The sequence below is a fragment of the Crotalus tigris genome, unplaced genomic scaffold (genome assembly GCF_016545835.1).
Source record: "Crotalus tigris isolate CLP2741 ecotype Arizona unplaced genomic scaffold, ASM1654583v1 scf7180000018030.5226217, whole genome shotgun sequence".
NCBI lineage: Eukaryota > Metazoa > Chordata > Lepidosauria > Squamata > Viperidae > Crotalus > Crotalus tigris.
The window spans coordinates 765,098-779,088 of record NW_024096786.1 but is presented as its reverse complement, the minus strand read 5'-3'; the positions used below and the strand labels follow the sequence as shown (position 1 = coordinate 779,088).

The window sequence follows — 13,991 nt, the reverse complement described above, 5'->3', positions numbered from 1 at the left end:
TGCCACTTTCATGCTTACTCAATCTCATAAGCAGGGAGAATAGATTAGCAGTGACTCACAGAGGATTGAGGAAAAAGGGAAGTGATCAACCTTTTAGTAGACATGTTATATGATAATCATGGTTTCTGAATGCACCCTGAATGCTATTTCCACTATAACGGAGGCACAGGTGCGATTATGGGAACTGTAATCTACCACCTTTGGAGATTTGCAAGCTAGGGAAGATTGCTCTAGACATTAAGATGTATCCCTGATATGCTGATGCTTCTTCTGCAAAATGCATGTCAAAAGTGTTTGTATTACAAAAAATGAGATGCTTAAGAATTCCTTTAAGAAAATGTGCACTCAGAAAAGAAACAACGTATTTGTCATATCCTGCATTGAAAAATCACTTTAAATATTCTATTCTTGCACTCATGGTAAAATGGTTCCACTTGTGAAGCTCAAGAGATACTCCTATTATCTTTGCTATTATGTTTATTAATCAACCCACACTGTAAAGTTAATATAGATCATTCTTCAATGTCTTTTATTCACAGTATTGTGATATTTAGAGGTTTAGAACATTCAATTATGATGAATGTTTTCCATTTTATCTTGTAGCAAAGAGCAGCAGTCAAGTGCAATGACTCAGTAATGTTTATTTTCCTCCATTTCTCTAAGCATATAGGTTCAGTTCATGAGTGAGGCATGGTGAGAAATAGTCACAACATATTATTCTTTAATTGCCTCATAATTTGGCAGCCTCACATTCTATAACAATTCATTATATTGGGTTCCTTCTCATATCCTGCTTATCACAGCAAAAAGAGGCTGCATTATTTTTAAGGGACATGTCCTCATGATCCTTTTTCTAATCCCCAAAACACTAGGGAAGTAGCCTGAATTCATCCTTAGTTGTTTTGCTCCACTTTAATGAAGTTTTCCCTGTTCTCTTTACACAAATCTTGCCCTACAAACAATCATGACTCCTTGGTGGTGATTCTGATAAATGTTAAAGTCTGCTATGAGAGTAATGTTAGCTATATAGTAGTGAGTTAGACTGCAAGTGGTTAGAGGAGATGCATTTGTCCATGTAGGTCAGCCCCACCCAGGTAGACCAGACCTGAGGTATCTGCCCATGTAGATCAACCCTCCTTGGTAGACTAGACCAGACCATAAAAGCAACTGTACATGAAGACTAGAATGGTACTTTATTGATATAGGTTGATATAGATATCTTACAATATAGAATTTTGCAAATCTGACTTACTATCCCTCCCGTCCTTTCTTACAACCCAATGAATCAGGTGCTTATGGAAATCACTTCTTCTGAATATTATCATGATTCCCAGGACTTAAAAAATACTTCAGTCTTCTTTCCACAGGTAATGGATTCTTGGATAGTTCTGTTAAGGTCGTCTCCCTTATCCTCTACAATGTAATGCTATATGGCACTTTAAAAAAATGCTATTTAGGCATTATGCATTATATATACAGTAGGTCTACTGGTCTTATAGAAAACAGCTAGAGCTGCTTTTAAACACATATCTTTCAAAATACTACTAGAGCTGTCTCTATGGGGAAAAAATAATTTCCAGTCAATTTTGAAAAGGAAAGTGATTGGTTGTGGGTTATTACTCAAATAAGTGTATTACAGGTTTTTCACTGAACCTGACCAGAATTGGTCTCACTTGGCTTTACACTATCATTTATCTGTGCTGGGATACCACCACTGGGGCAATTCCAACAGGAATGTTCATACTCTGTGGGATTCTTCTGGGTATTACTGGGCACGGCCACTTGTTCTCAGAATACAAATTCTCTTGATTTATATTATACAAGAAAAGAAGAAATAAATGCAAACCTACATATCTTAGCTAGTTGATCAATGGGGTATTGGAAGTATGGAGTGGAGTGGGAGAGAACTCCCAGGCAGATTCCCTCCCACCTGCACCCATTGTCAAGGTTCTGACTAATGAACACAACAAGCAAACACCTTTGAGATGTTCAAATCTTTTAATGTAACACCTTCAAGAAAATTCCAATCTCTTAATGTAAAACTTTATTGAGTATATCATTTTGGCACATATGAAAGCAAAACCAACTCTGGCAAACCCCAGCCCAAACCCCAATAGTAAAAGTATAGAATTCCTCCTCCCATCTCTGAACAGGTCAAATTGCCCAATTAGGTGCAATTATATTATTATGAGAAAATGTCTCTGCTGCTTACTTTCTCCATGTGGATGTGATGCCATTGACGACTGCTCGTTGAGTATGGTTTGCCATTTGGTGGTGATGTTGTCTATTCCACCTTTTTCTAGCTTACCAAGGAGTAGGTCGTGGTCTACTTTATAAAATGCCTTACTGAAATCTCAATGTACTACATCCACAGCATTTCGCTGGTCTACTAGTTTAGTCACTTTATCGAATAATGAAATAAGATTGGTTTGACATGATCTGTTTTTAACACACCTGTGCCGGCTACTAGTTATAACTTTGTTTCCTTCTAGTTGTTTGCAGATCTGTTTTTTGATTATCTTTTCTAGGATCTTCCCAGGTATTGATGTTAAACTGATTGGTCTATAGTTTCCTGGGTCCATTTTTTTCCCTTTCTTGAAGATGGGAACCACATCAGTCCTTTTCCAATGCTCAGGTTATTCCCTGGTGCTCCAGGATTTATGAAAGATGTGGTGCAATGGTTCTGAGATAACATTTGCCAGGTCCTTCAGAATTCTGGGATGTAATCGGTTGGGTCTTGGTGATTTATACTCATCAAGGTCAGATAAGTGTTCTCTTACCATTTTCCTGCTTATTTTAATTTTTGTTTCTAGTTTGTCTTTTGTAGTGTTTTTTTTGGTATGTCGGGCTATAGTTTCTTTTTGTGTGAAGACTGATGCAAAGTATGAGTTAAGCAGCTCTGCTTTCTCCCTGTTGCCTGTTATTTCCTTGTCATCTTCTCTCTTTAGTGGACTTACAGTTTCCTTGGCTTTTTTCTTATTGTTAATGTGTTGGAAGAAACTTTTTTTTTATTAGCCTTGATTTCTGTTGCAAGTGTTTGTTCATTCTGAGCCTTTGCTTTCCTCACTTCATCTTTGCATGTTCTGGCTGTCTGCTGATAATCTGCAGTTGTTTTTTATTGCTATTGTATGCATTGTATTAAATTCCAGTATGATGTGGTCACTTTCACCTAAAGGTATGTCAGTTTCAATTCCCTCTATCACTTCTTCTCTATTAGTAAGTATTAAGTCCAATATAGATTTATGCAGTGCTTTTTTTCTAAAAAAAAAAAAAGGTGCCAGAACTCACACACGTCATACAACCCGCCTTGCCTACCCTATAAGGTTCCATCCAAAAAAGGTGCCGGAACTCTGTTCTGGGTGTTCTATGAGAAAAAAAGCCCTGGCTTTACGTCTAGTTCCCACCTCCACCTTTTGGGTGAGAAAGTTGTCGGCTAGGTTGGTTAGGAATCTGTTTGATCTCCCACTCACTACAGGGTGTGTCTCCCAGTTGATATCTGGATAGTTGAAGTCTCCCATTACTACTGTGGTATGCTTACATTAATGGGTTGGCAAAGAGTTCATCTATTTCTTCTGATTGGTTGAGTGGCCTATAATATACACTTATGGCAATGTCTTTTTTCTCTTTTATATTGACCCATATACATTCTGGAGAGGTTTTATCTTTGATCATGTGCATTTCTGTAGATGTGTAGTGTTCTCTTACATATAGTGCAACTCCCCCTCCTCTTTTTATAGACCTGCTTCTTTTGAACAATTTATATCCATCCACCAGTCCAGTCCATTCATGGGTTTCATCCCACCAGGTTTCTGTAATGCCAACTATGTCATACCCTCCCTCATGTACTATTGCTTCTAGTTTGCCCTGTTTGTTCCCAAAGCTTTGAGCAGTTGTATATAAGCATTTAAGACTTTTATGCCTGTCCTCGGGCATGTTTCCTGCATCTCCTGATTATTATTTGAGTTTTTCTTTTTTTCTCATCACTGCTTACCTTATTGTTTGATTTGTTTTCTTGGGATTTGTGATTGATTTTGGGTTCTGGAGGTTCTAGAGATTGGTCACCCACCCTCCAACCTCAGTTTTAGTTTAAAGCCCTCCTGATGAGTTGGGCCAGTCTTTTTCCAAGTACATTTTGCCCTGTTTTCATGAGGTGCAGCCAATCCCTTGTCAAGAATCCTTTGCATAGGAAATGCAATCCATGATCTAGGAAACCAAAGTTTTCTTGGCGACACCAACCTTTTAGACCAGCGGTTCTCAACCTGTGGGTCGCGACCCCTTTGGGGGTCGAATGACCCTTTCATAGGGGTCACCTAAGACCATCGGAAAACACATATTTCCAATGGTCTTAGGAACAGAGACACTGCCAAAGCTGCTGTTGCCGCTGGCTCAGGAACGCACAGTGAACGAACCAAGGAAAGGAACTGAATGAGGACATGAGGGGTGCCCGCCTGCGTGTTTGTGTGTGCATTTGTGTAGAGTCGCTATTTTCAACTCCCAATATTACAAAGAAAAAAAAAGATTGACGTGAATAAAATGTGGTGGAAGAGAAGCACTGTGTGTGTGTATGTGTGTGTCTGTGCGCGTGCGGTGTTAATCATATTCTTTCCCTCATCACGCGCCTTGAGCCGCGACACCAATAAGTGTCTGTTCTCAGTTCGTGACGGGCGGGGCTCTTCTCTCTTTTTCCATCCCTGCTTTGAGCAAAACATTGAAAACTGTACGACACCGAGAGGCATGCGTCCCGCTGGCAAGGCTCAGGGGAAGCGCTAGGATCAGCGCCCCTTTCTGCCTATCAGCACTTCTCCGAGGCCGGGAGAGCTCAGGGGAAGCGCCAGGATCAGCTCCCCTTTCTGCCTGATTGGCGCTTCTTCCGGAGCTGATCCTGGTGCTTCTCCTGAGCCCCGAAGAAGCACCAATCTCTTGGAAAGCGGCATTGATCCTGGTGCATCTGCTGAGCCCTGAAGAAGTGCTTATCACCTGGAAAGCAATATTGATCTGGGCCAGCACACTCACACACACCAAAACACGTGCAAGCAGTTACAGCTGAAGGCATTTCAGCCTTCAACTATGGCTCCCAGTCCTCTGGTGCTTCATTGGCTCAGGCCAGCCGTCCGTCAGAATCTATGTTCTGTGATTGGCTAGCTCCCTCAACGCATCCCTCTCTTGCAGCAAGGGTTTGGCTCTTCATGCCGGCTTGCCCCCTCACGGGGCTCCTGATACTGTAGGCCTCGCTAGCCGAGAAGGCACACCGGAGTCCCGGCTGCCAGTAAGGTGATTGATCCACTCCTCTCCCATTGCCCACTCTGCATGGCTCTAGCCTGGCTGGAGCAGCCTTGGTGCTTCCAAAGGTGACCACTTCAAAGTCACACGAGCAGCCCTCGGCCGCTCCCCTCCTCTCCATGCCTCCAAATCGATCCCCAGTCGGAGAGAGAGAGAGGAGGGAGGGAGGAAGAGAGGGAGGGAGAAAGAGAGAGAAAGAGAGGGAGGGAGAAATAGAGAGGGAGAGAGAGAAAGGGAGAGAGGGAGGGAGAGAAAGACAAAGAGGGAGAAAGAAAGAGAGGAAGAGAGAGGGAGAGAGAAATACAGAGAGGGAGAGAGAAAGAGGGAAAGAGAGAGGGAGAGAGGGAGGGAGAGAGAAAGAGAGAGAGGGAGGGGAAGATAGCGAGAGAGATAAAGAGAGGGAGAGAGAAAGGGAGAGAGAGAGAAAGAGGGAGAGAAATAGAGAGAGGGAGAGAGAGAAAGAGGGAGAGAGAGAAAGGGAGAGAGGGAGAGAGAAAGAGAGAGAGAAAAAGAAAGGGAGAGAGAGAAAGAGAGGGAGAGAGAAAGAGGGAGGGAAAGAGGGAGAAAGAAAGGGAGACAGAAAGGGGGAGAGAGAAAGAAAGGGAGAGAGGGAGAGAGAGAAAGAGAGAGAGAGGGATAGAGAAATAGGGGAGAGAAAGGGAGAGAGAGGGAGAGAGAAAGAGAGAGGGAGAGAGAGAAAAAAAGAGGGAGACAGAGGGAGAGAGAAAGAGGGAGAGAGAGATTAAATTAGTAACATGGTTGTTAAGTGAATCTGGTTTCCCAACTAACTTTGCTTGTCAGAAGGTTGCAAAAGGTGATCACATGATCCTGGAACAATGTGACCATCATAAATATGAATCAGTTGCCAAGCATCAAAATGTAAATCACATGACCCTGGGGATGTTGCAACGGTCATAAGTGTGAAAAATAGTCATAAGTCACTTTTTTCAGTGCCGTTGTAACTTTGAACAGTCACTAAGCAAACTGTTGTAAGTCAAGGACTACCTGTACTTTATCACTTTTTTTCCATTTTTTTTTGGTCAAGTTTTTGACACCTCACTAGGTGACTGGTGGTACTCAAATGTTGCCATATTCTAAAAATGATACAATCGGTGAAAAGGTTGAAAAGCCCTGATCTAAATAATATTATCTGTAGGAGTGAATCCACTGTTTTTCCAACAAGATTGGAAAGACTTTTATTTTTAATGTAATGGTGTAATAAATTCTAATCCAGGAACTCTCGGTTTCATTGCTAAATTTTCTTTCCATCTTACTGCTTATCTTTAAATCCAGTTTGTTTTTGTGATTAATCACTATGCTTTAATTATGTTCAATTTGTAACAATGAAAATACATCCTGCATATCAGATATTTACATTACGATTCATAACAGTAGCAAAATTATAGTTATGAAGTAGCAACAAAAATAATTTTATGGTTGGGGGTCACCACAACATGAGGAACTGTATTAAAGGTTTGCGGCATTAGGAAGGTTGAGAACCACTGCTTTAGACAATGCTTTATTTCTAAAATTCTTTTTTCCCTCAATGGATGTTGACCTTTCATTGAGAGCACTGACGAGAACACTACTTATGCACCTAGCTTCTTAACTTTATTGCCTAGTTGTTTGTATTCTCTCATTATTGTACTCAGGTTCTTTGTTGTGTCATTTATCCCAATGTGGTGGAGGAGGAAGGGGTAGTAATTTGTGGGCCTAATTATTTTGGTTAAGTTCTCAGCCACATCTTTGATTTTTGCTCCAGGGAGACAACATACCTTCCTGGATTGTATGTCTGGGCTGCAGATGGAAGATTCTGTTCCTTTGAGGATAGAATCTCCTATTACCAACACTTGCCTTCTTTTTGGGGGAACTGCAGTTTGGGGTGCTTTTCTGTTTTTCTCAGGTGTGTTTGTTGATATGACTTTTTAAGGGATATTTGAAGTGACTTTTTAAGGGATATTTGAAGCTGTTTCTTTGCTAGATATCTGCATGTTTTCTTTGAGGGGGAGGTTATGGATCTGCGTGTTTCCATCTAAGAGGAGAAATCAATTGCTCAGTTTTAATGGGGCTGCTTCCGGTTGGGTTGGATTGGGTAGAAGGGGTTTATTAGTTGTATGCTGCTTCTTTCTTTGAGTAGTGTGTTTCCTTCTATGTGTGACATACCTCCATTTGTCATCCTCCAAGAGTTTATCAGTAGGGTCAAATCCTCTGGGAGTTATTTGTTCATTATTTGGTTCAGTTTGGGCGGAGCTTTCTTTTGTACATTGGGGGTTGGCTAGAGTTGCCTCTAAATTCCTTACTTTTACCTGTAGTAGTTCACCTAATTTACATCTAATGCACATATAGTTTGGGTTTTCTTTGGGCATAAGCACATACATGTAACATGTATTGCATACCACAATGGTATAAGTCACCTCTTCCATGAGTTTGTTGTTTGAAAATCCCTCTTTTTGTTGATGGATGTGCTTTGCTGTTATCCTTGTTTCTAGTTTCTCTGTTCTAGGTATTTATACCTAATTTTCTATCCTTTTTTCTGCCTGTTTGTGCTTATTTTTGTGCCTTGTTATTTTGGAATAGATAAAAGTATGTGGTAGTATGCCCTTTGGTTTTAAGAGAGAAAAATTGCAGTTTGTATTGAGGTTAAAAGTTAGGATAGGGGTATTTAATGAATGGAAGGGCTGCTTTCTCCTTAACAAGGAATTTGCTTTTAGCTTTCTGCTCTCTGCCTAAAAATTCATCCTTATCCTTCCTTTTCTTAATTTGTTCCTTATTTAACTCTATCCTCTCTGCCTTGCTTTTTTGACTGCCTTTCTGTGCTCAGCCGGTCTTTCTAGTTGCCCTCAGTTGCCTTAGCCATTGCCCTGTCTTTGACATTCAGCCAGGTTCTCCCCAGCTGCTGGCCCAGTCCTCCGCTGCTCGCCATCTCTGTCATGCTGCCTTGTCACTGCCTGCAGGCATCCCGGTCCCTGCTGCCACTGGCCACTTCCTCTATGCCACCTCCAGCCACCTCACTGGTCTGCCTTCTCGACGCTGCCCCCAGCTGCCTCACCGGTCAGTAGCTCCGCATTGTTGCTGCCTTCCACCTTCTGCACTGCCCCCAGCTGCCTAACCAGTCAGTAGCTCCACATTGCCACTGGTCACCTCTTCTGCACTGCTCAAGCTGCCGGTGTGCTGTGTCGCCCGGTTTACTATGCTGGTCTCCACTTTGTTGGGCCAGATTGGGTTGCTGGACTGCCAGGCCTTTCAGGTAGGCCTCCATAGGCCTAGAGGTCCTGCAACATCCCCTTTGTGATCCTGCACGGCTAGTCTGTCAGATGGGGGGCCTCCTCTGGTTCCTCTTCGATGGGCTTTGGTCTCTGAGTAGGCCTCTTGGGTGCAGCTGGGCTTCTCTCAGGCAGCAAGTTTGCCGTAGGCCGCTGCTCTTGTTGGTGTTTCCTCCTGATTTCTTGATTTTTTTCCCTCTCCTTTTCCCTTCTCCAGTCTTTTTTCTTTTTCAATAGTCTATTTTTCCTTCTCAACCTCTCCTCCTATCATTTTGTCTTAATTTAATGGCAACTTTTCTCCCTGTGATGTGAGCATGCTTCCTCTGTTGCCACCATTTTGAGTGGAAGCCTTAATCCACGTAATTCCTTGTTCATGGGAATGGTGCGGACCTGCTTGAAGACACTCACCAAATCTTGCTTGTTAGAGTCACACAGAAGCAATCATTTTTGCACCAGCAAAGCGAGCTTCAAGCTTGACACTCATCCTGTATCCTACAGGACTAATCATACATAAGAAAACCAGCATTATCATGTCAAAAGAATTTGATGGGGTATAAGAGAATGTAAAACGAAGTGGAAGAAATGAAATATTGATGTGCTTATATGGTCTATCTGGCACATTCCTTCATCACATTGACTTGTCAATTAGAATGTGTAGGTACAAGTGGAGACCTCTCTGTCTCTTCTGAAAGACTGATAGAGTTAGGTTCACTTGGGCAAGTTGGTAGAGACAAATCTTCAGTTTCTGGCAAAGGCCTGGATTTCCCCAAAGTTGTCTTACATGTTACAGAATGTGGTTAATGGTTGTTTTTTCCACTGAGAGATGATTCTGGGTGGGAGGGTAAAGGAAGCTAAGGAATCCACCAATTGATCCCCTAAAACAGACTTACATTAGATCTGTAAAGACAGAATCACTTGTTGGCCTTATTACTGAGTCATAGAAAATCTTGAAGGAAAGGACAGGATGTTGACATATTTTTCTGCTGATTCAAGAATGAAAGGAGTGCATTATAATGAAGCCATGACAAAGATCCACGGTGTGACAGCAAATCTTGGTTTGCTGCTAATGATGCAACAATCTGGTTCTTTTAGCTAGTCTTGGTCATATTGCCAGGCAGAAATCCCTAGTTATTTCATATCATCTAGAAATGATACAACCAGAAACATACAGTCAAGGGGAAATGAAATAACAGAGTCATTAAGTTGGAAATACCTTTGAGGTCACTTAGAAGATCTTCAATAGGTGGTGAGCCAGCCTTTGTTTGAAACCCTCCAGCGGATTGACTTGTTTGACTATGGAGAGAACAACAATTGCTTTTATAAGAAATTGGAGACCCTTTTTGAACTTTTTGCTGAAAATAAATAAAAATGAACTGGTAATTTCTGGATTTATGAATTAAAAAGTTTTGTTTATGGTTAAAAAGGGAACCATGATATGTACAGTAATTGGGAGGGTAGAGATGGTAATTACTGGAAAATGCTGCCAAAAAAAAAAAAAAGGTTTAAAGTCATTTTCTAGATATCTTTCTTTTTCTCTTTCTCTCTCTTTTGATCTCTTTCACTTTTTTCTTTATTCTTTCACATTTCCTTCTTCTTTCTACTTTTCTTTTTACGCTTCTAGTTTTTTTTAACCTCGTGTGAAATTTTCTTTTAATAAAAATTGTATTAAAGGAAAAGAAAAGAAAACCTCCAGTGAATTATCGCTGATCACTTCATCTGTCTGGCTGTTCCGCTGGGTGGCAATTTGTTGTCAGAAAGTTCCTTCTGATACATAGCTTAAATCTGTTTCTTTGCAATGTTAATCCATTGGTCCAATTTGTCTAATTGTTTTTTGTGTGATAACCTTTCAGACATTTGAAGGTTGCTATAATATCATTCTCCAGTCATCCTTCTGTAGGCTAAACATGTTTACTGTAGATCCTTTAACTGTTTATCATAAAGCATGGTGCATATCAGAATTAAGCAAGGCAAAATAAAAATAACATAAAAATTTAGGTATATACCTATTTATTTATGAATACCGTTTATACCAGCCTTTTTCATACATCATTTTAAAACTGCAAATTAAATATGCAATATCATTGAGAGAGTAACATAAAAGAAGGTGATAGAAAAAAACTACTGGGTAAATGGTAACAAAATATTGTACCAATTTTACTAAGTGGTCACATTAGACAAGATATTGGAAAACTGATTGAAACGTCCATCTCTGTTTTAGACACACACACACAAACAAACAAACACAGATAAACAGACACAGAGAGAAAGAGAGAGAGAGAGACAAATACACAGTTTTCAGATGATTTGCAGTCACTGTAGGTTCTCCTCCCAGGACAATAGCAGCTATGAGAGGGAACAGTTTTTATTAAAGATGTAATGCGAGGATATTACTCCAACTCTGTGTGGATGCTGCTATTGAAATTATTAAAACTAAACTCAAGAATCACAGTGTCTTTATTCATGCCTCATCTAATTTGGCCCTGAGTGCCCCTTGCTATCTAGCTGGAAAATTAATTCTAATTCTAAGCCCTCTTAAATGGGTGTCATTTTAATCCAGGAACCAATTTAGTGAAGTATACTGTACCCAGGGAATTATTATGACAAATGGGAGATCAATTGCATAGATGAAATTGGATTGATTGCCAGGAGTTAGCGTTAGGTTCTTAAACAATCTAATCTCATTCTTGGCTCAGTGGATAAAGGGAATTCAGCATATGTAAGTATATTTACTTTAGCAAAGGACTTTATACAGTTGTCTGTGAAAACTTCACAAATGAAAAAAGTAGCTTTAACATTTTTGACACATTCGGATATGTAGACATGAGGTATATGATACACAAAAGTTACCAGTATGTAGTGAACATGCAATGAAAACTTAATTTATTTCAATCACTCCGTTTGCATGCATTCAAGTAGCACACAACATGAAAAGTGGCACATACAACCCATCCATGTCTGTGCAAATAAGACAAATCCATGTGAGGAGTATGTACGTACTGTATATTATAGCACTTCTAAGGATATTTCAATAGCATAATTTTTATTAGTTTCCACATTGCTTGCATAACATCTAAAACATGCCCAATTAGAGACTTGCTCATGTTTTCTCAACCTGAGGCTTAAACACTTATTCATCTTAATTTCATGCTGTTATGAAATAGGGTGTGCACTAAGAAATGAAAAAGCAGAAATGTAAGAAAACTATACTAGATGTGGATTAAAGTACAAATCTGTTAAAGCCAATAGAAACATCACTATTGAATTAAATGTAGCCAGAATCACACTCTTATGTCTTAGCCCTGATCATTATGAAAAACTAGGACAGTTATTGGGAATTAAGTTCACCCAATGAGAAGAAAGCTGGATGTGCTTGCTTTTCTTAGCTTTATCCTCCACACTTGTCTTATATTTTTTTTTCTCCATACTTTTCACCAACTATCATCATAGGCAGGGGCAAAAATTAAGTCCCACTGCTTCTCCACTCCTGCCACTGCTCCAGTCAGGCTTAATCCCATCAGAATCTCTCAGAAAGATTTTCTTAGACCTCTAGATATGGGCTGCCTAAACTCAGATATTGATGATGATGACAAGGAGAACTTCTGAAATCTTTTTGCTGCCATGATCAAATCATAATCAGATTTTTTTCAGCATAGAAACTTCAACCCTAGATTCTCTTCAATTGTTCCTTTTTAAGCCCAAAGGAGGAATCTGAAAAAAGAAAGAGAAGGGCCTTTGACAATGGCCAGGGAATCTACAAGGTCTTGCAAGGACTATTATTTTCCACCCATGGTGCTGCTCTTAAGATGACAGCTGATCCAAGAGCAGCAGTGGCAATGCTGACAACAGTGGCAGCATTGGCTCTTGCCTCACAGACTCAGTCCCTCTTTCTCTTCTGCCCATCTGCTAGAGTTCTGCTACCGTATCTGGGCTGCTACAATCCCAGCAGGAGTAGGCAACCTTGGCTGGCTCAGGAATTCTGGGAGTTGAAGTCCACGAGTCATAAAAGAGCCAAGGTTGCCTACCCCTGCAGTAGACAGAGCAACAAAGAGATACAGAAAACTCTTCTTCTTTTCTACCATCTAGTAATTCAGGAGATTTATTTTTTTTTGCACATCCATACAGTAGCTTTTCCTTGAACAATTAGAGAAAAAAAATGGTGGCAGGAGAGAACACGATGGAACTTCTGGGCCACTCCCAATGGCTCCTCCCCAAATTCACTATATTTATGTCGCTGCCAGAAGGGCTAAAAATGTAGTCCTTTGGCTGTTTGTGGCCCACCAACTGATATTTGCAAACCCTCCCCTTCAATTCAGGCTATCCAATTGAATCTTCCCTTTGTAATGAGCCAAACACGGAAATGTGATCAAGGTAGCCTCAAGCAAGCATGATCCACCCTCTCATCTCTTCTACTGAAATTATGGGAGGAAGAAAGGAAAACAGGTGTCTGAGGATTGTTTTTTATGTCCAAAAATGAATGACTTCACAATGTTTAAGTATTCATGCTAAGTTGAATAAATCTGAATAATGATTAAGGACACGCAATTACTTCTTTTTTTAAAATTTAAATATCTGTATTCCCATATTTATACATATGTGCAGGAATTCTATAGTTTATTTCAAAAAGCCTCTAAATTCAGTTATAAACACTTCCTCATTCCTTTTCAGGAGCTGAAGCTTTTTTTTTTAAAGGACATGAAATGTATATTGTATGATCTGCTTTATTAAAATGTCTGCCAAATTAGACTTCTGTTCCTTTTTTATTCCTAAATGGCACCTTGAAGCAAAATGTATATCCAGTTCGTGTCATTGCTTTTCCTTCAGCCTATACAGTTTCACGTGTCCTTTGCAATATTTTTTTGCCCACTGCTCTGCTCATGTGGCGAGTGAGCACCGCACTGCAGTGAACAAGTTGTGAAGGTCATCATTTCCACAGGCTGACTTTAATTTCAGGGCTCTATTTCATAGCATGTCAGCTGGGGAATTTGGGGAGTTGGAAGTCCACACATTTTAACTTTGGTAAGACTGAGAAACTGCTCTAGTGGTGTTAACCTCTCTGCTGAACACCTGAGGACAGAAACAAAGGTGGGTAAAAACCTGTAAGCTTTTCCCCACTGCAGAGCTGAAGGGTGCTCCAGTCGTTCTTGGCATTTGCTTCTGGTCCAAGTGCTAATCCTTTTCTGGGTCCATTGGCTTCATTTCCAGTCACTCCTAGTGCCCTGTTTTTGTTTGTTTGTTTGTTTGTTTTGAGGAAAAAGGTGACACCGTAATAGATTCAGCATCCCTTAAGGCTGCCCCAGGATGGAGTCAGAATAAAGAGAAATAAAAAGTTTTTATGCCAATGAACTAAACCTGACTTAAACCTGTGTCACTTGGAGTCTGAGGACAAGATGAAGGGGGAAAATACGTTCATGTGATCTGGAAGCTGAATCCTGGCAACTGAACTTCTTG

At 40.4% G+C, this 13,991-nt stretch overlaps 1 long non-coding RNA gene across 1 annotated transcript in view; it reads right to left on the bottom strand.

The window, feature by feature from the left end:
* Nucleotides 1–13,991, bottom strand: part of LOC120309508 — a 139,135-nt gene that overhangs the window by 62,566 nt on the left and 62,578 nt on the right. The window contains exon 2 of the long non-coding RNA XR_005557104.1: nt 9,757–9,836. This is a non-coding gene — a long non-coding RNA (uncharacterized LOC120309508). The remainder of the gene's footprint in view (nt 1–9,756; nt 9,837–13,991) is intronic.